Here is a 4,586-nt window from a genome sequence, read left to right on the forward strand (position 1 = left end):
ACACACACACATATACACATGCACGCATACTCTGCAGACTGACCCTTGACCTCCCAATTGTCTCTCAGATATAACCCTCCTGCTTTATATTACATATATTATATCTTACCTAAATATAATACTTTGAGGTCATGGGGGGAATCCCCTCCAAAACCTTCACAAGAGAAAATTGTCACCGTGCCAATAACCCTTGTACGATGCTTAAAACCAGTCTTTTAGTAAATAAATTGCATCCCGCCAACATCTCCTTGCCTTCAAGGAGGATCGATACGTCAACGGGATGTTCTCCATCGTTGCCACGGACAACCACGATCCTCACGATGTGTTGAGATGCATCACTGCGGCTGTCCACCTGTATATAACATACAATAAGAATTTAGACAATGGTATCAACATATTAATTAACTAACAGCTAATTAAACATTACACAAACTTTGATACAATAAAATGAATAAATCAATTTAAAAAACTTACCAGGCAGTCTTCAAATAACGCCTCCTCTTTCTCACCAAGGTACAGGATAAGGCTGCGGATAATAGTTTCTCGTTTCATCCCAATGCTTTGGTTCTGTGAATAAATAAATATGTTGTCAATACTGAACCCCTTGTTCATGCAAAATGAACTGCATACATCTGCAGAAACAGTGAAAGCACGACTCATTTGTGGAAGCATGGAGTGTGGAGGAACATAGAAGCAACAGAGTAGGAGTAAGCCCCTGTCAACAACCATTTAAGTTAAATGTGACTACAAATAATATATCACCACTCATCATCACTGAGAGAAAGCCCCGCCCCCTTTTACGGGCGCTGGCCAAACGTGCGTGTGCGTGTACAGCCGCACCAAAAACGTCTTGTCAAAAACCTGCCGGGCCAAACAGCGCGGTGTACCTGTGGAGCGGACCTGCGTGCGCAACCAACCGTTGATTTTGGGTTCAAGATATTTAAAAAAAGAAAGGAAAGAGTACGGCGAACACCACCATCTACTCCATGAGTTGTGTCTCGATGGCGAGGCTTCAGTTGCACTTCCGACCGAGCAGGAGTCAGTTGAGCACGGTGTTTTCTTGAAATAAAGCTTTGTTTTTTACAATATTCTACTCAAAGCCTTGTTTCTTCTCATTGTCGAGTGCTATTTAAACCGCGCCGCCCAACAAAAAGAATGTCACCAGCCGCCACTGAATGAAACCGACAGAGAACCAGACAGCAAACATTAGCTCACACAGCGCTGTCATAGCTAGCATGTTTCAGTCTTATTTCAGTATGTTCAAACAATGTACCGAGCGTTACTAACATAACGCCGGCAGCTGTTGGAATATTGCGGCTCGCAAACGTCTTTCTCTCTCACACGCGTAACAAGGACCATATATTTTCAAAAACGTAGACGACTTACTTGTTCTGGCATGAAGCTCTCCTCCAACGTCTCCTTCAACGTCTCGTCCAACGTCTCGTCTCGTCGCGTTGCCGCCTTGAATGCGAATTGCGCGCGTCGATTGATTCAAACGCAATAGATGTTTAGATTAATTAAAATGTACTTACCTTTTTCAGTTTATGTTCAGTCATTATAAAACATGTAAACAGTATGAGAAATTGGGGAGTAACATTTATTCTTCCCGCAGAGTTAATTTATTGTATGATTAAAATGTGTAACTTTTACTTAATAAAGTCTAGTAATCAGTGAAACATATTAATACAATGTAGAATATATACCAATTAATTAAGTATAATTTACAACACCAACAATTTATTTTTTTGAGTGTGGCAGAGGTCACTAAGGTGGTCGAAAAGCTCCTTAGATGCTGAAGGCGCTGAACATTGTTGGACTGTCTTGGCTGACACGCCTCTTCAATGGAGCAGTGTCCATGGACTGATTTCTGAGTTATTCTGTTTTTATTGTTTCAACTTTCTTTAAGAAATATAACTCTTCAGATTCATCAACATAAATGAATTGATTTAACTTTTGGAACAAAGGATCAGAATCAATCAGCCTCCACTTTTATATTAATGTTATAATATAATACTGATATTTATTTGACGCTGACTTCACCTTCATCCTCTTCAAAAACACCTTCATGTACAAATCAGCTGTTGTGGTACAGTTCAGAATAAATAAAAACAGTGGCCAGCGCCAGAGGTTCGATCCCGGGGAGAGAATGAGAGTCAGTCCCTCCTCAGAGAAGTGCTGGAAGTAACCAGTGATCCAAACCAGTGCAGCAGCAGGAAACTGGCTTCATGACCACGACTCATCTGCTCAGAACGCTGCTGCTTCGTCTCCTACTGGATCGGATTGGCAGAGGAGCGTCACGTGGGATTATTTATTCAACGGCTCTGTGGGTTCAAAAAGCCGTGAAGGTGAAATAAAAGCTGTGAAAGATGAAAATATAAAACAAAAATGAACGTTAAATGAACCTAAAGCTTGTTAAGTTCAGACAAAGAGGCGTTAGATCAATTTAATAATAATTTACTGGTAAGTATCACAAACATCTTCCCTCCTGGTGTCCTGTGAGGAGAGCAAACAACCCTCAAGCGGAGGAGATGTAACGGAGTTAGAAATACATTCTGTTATTTCTTGTTTTCAATGTGTTGTATTTTATTTTTGTTTGTTGTTCAACAATATTCTTGAGTGTTTGTGAATTTTATTTTAATGAGCCATTTTTATTTCGCGTTATTTTAAAAATTCTGTTTCCTGCGGAAATTGCTTTCCATCTGTTGCACTTCCTGCTCCTGAGTCCGTCTCTCCCTCACAATGGTTTTGTATTGCAGAGGGTGAGTCGAGTGGAAAATTATGTTGCACTGTTTTGGCTCTATTCTTTAATGGAAAGTAACCATTTATGTTACACACGGTAACGGTCGCTGATACGATCACGGTGTCCAGCTGTTGTATGATTTGGACGGTCAAAGTTAATGTTTTGTGACGGTCTCATTGAGCCACTTTGGCGCCGTTTGTCTGGCCACATCCGGTCGTCCCGACGTATGTTTTCCTTGTCTAAATGTTGTTTTGTTTGTATAGGAAGTGCAAAGACGGACCAGAAGGCAATAAGTGTGTTGTGTTGTCTTCTGCAGGTATGTGTTTCCCTTTTGTTCAATGTTGGAATTTTCGTTGTTTCTGTTGAAATTACTTTAGCTCATGCAGTTATTTGTTTTGTCCATTGGGGGTCGCTGTTTTCCCCTTGTACGTTCCATGTTTTTGATCATTGTTGTTATTTGTATTTAGTGTGGTCCTGCCTTCCATACACAATGGTTTTGTATTGCAGAGGGAAGTGCAAAGACGGACCAGAAGGCAATAAGTGTGTTGTGTTGTCTTCTGCAGCATAAATAAATGCTGGGAAAAACCACCATCGGAGTCGACTTCTTCTATGCCGTTTCACATCCGTTACAGAGTCGTCCAGTGGTGAGAGATTTGATGAAGGACTTGAACAAAAGGTTGAGTAAATGTGTTTTAGATATTTTAGTCCTCTGGGATCTCTAGCGCCCCCTTGAGGGGAGCTTCTTATGTACAGTCTATGTCATGAAGCCACTTTCCTGCTGCAGCTCTTGCACTGGTTTAGCTCAGTGGTTACTTCCTCAAATCTATCAGATTACGATGTTCTCTCCGTCCCTGGGATCAAACCTCGGGCGCTGTCCAGTGTTTTCTGTCTCTGACTCTTTATGATACAATGACGGGGTCAAAAGAGAAAGTGGAAACACATTCGGGAGACTGTGCTTATGTTACTATGGACAACAATTTATACATTTGTATTTAAAAAATATCAACATATCCACAGTGCCTATGAAATACCCTTTCACAGGGCACAGATGAAGCTGGATGGATATAATAATTACCATAGTTATTATTACTATGTGCATCCAGTGGCGGGCCGTGCATTTTCTATCTAGGCCTTCAATGCCGTCTTACTACAGCTGAACAACCTAATGTAAGATATTAGTTCACCAGTGTTCCGGTGCGGGGCTTTTATTGTGAAGGAGCAGACGGAAAAAGATAAAGTTGTCGTGTTTCTTGTGTTATTAAGTAACGTAAAACCCTCAGTTACACTGAGAATTCAGAGAATCATATCGTACATGTATATGTATATTTCTATCGATGTATGTGTGTGTATTTAATAAATACACACATACATCGATATAAATATGATGAAGATGAGAGTTCCCAAATCGATATCTTCTCCTCCTTCCGCCATTGTGGGTTGAACAAACAGCTTAGTAGTACGCAAATTATTTCGTTTATCAAATTCAGTTTCCTAGTTCTGAGGTTCTGCATCTACCTGCCCATAGGACCCGCCTCTCAATATTGGTAATCCAATCAAAAGACGTGCAGCACTCCGCCTGCTAGCTGCTCCTGTGCCGGTTCTGGGGCCTTCTAGAAGGCCTACAGGAGCCAACTCTAAAGCTGATTGGTTGACACAAAATGTTCATTCCCATTCACTTGAAGCTACCAGCACCCGCAATGTTGATTCTGAAGGCCTAAGGGCAGATTTTAGCCCCCTGGCAACACACGATGGCTGAATATGATTGGCTAAAAGATCTAACATAAAGACCAGCCCTCCAAATCTCAACCTGGCGCTGGCAGCAGGGCAACCAAGAGGAACGCTATGA

At 41.3% G+C, this 4,586-nt stretch overlaps 1 long non-coding RNA gene across 1 annotated transcript; it reads right to left on the reverse strand.

Moving 5' to 3' along the window:
- Positions 1-253: 253 nt before the first annotated feature.
- On the reverse strand, positions 254-1,419 carry LOC130203784 (uncharacterized). The gene is made up of 3 exons (XR_008833534.1): positions 1,387-1,419; positions 475-567; positions 254-352 (listed from the first exon to the last, which is right to left on the reverse strand). It is a non-coding gene; the product is annotated as an uncharacterized LOC130203784 (long non-coding RNA).
- Between the last annotated feature and the right edge of the window lie 3,167 nt (positions 1,420-4,586).

The sequence above is a fragment of the Pseudoliparis swirei genome, chromosome 13 (assembly GCF_029220125.1).
Source record: "Pseudoliparis swirei isolate HS2019 ecotype Mariana Trench chromosome 13, NWPU_hadal_v1, whole genome shotgun sequence".
Classification (NCBI taxonomy): domain Eukaryota; kingdom Metazoa; phylum Chordata; class Actinopteri; order Perciformes; family Liparidae; genus Pseudoliparis; species Pseudoliparis swirei.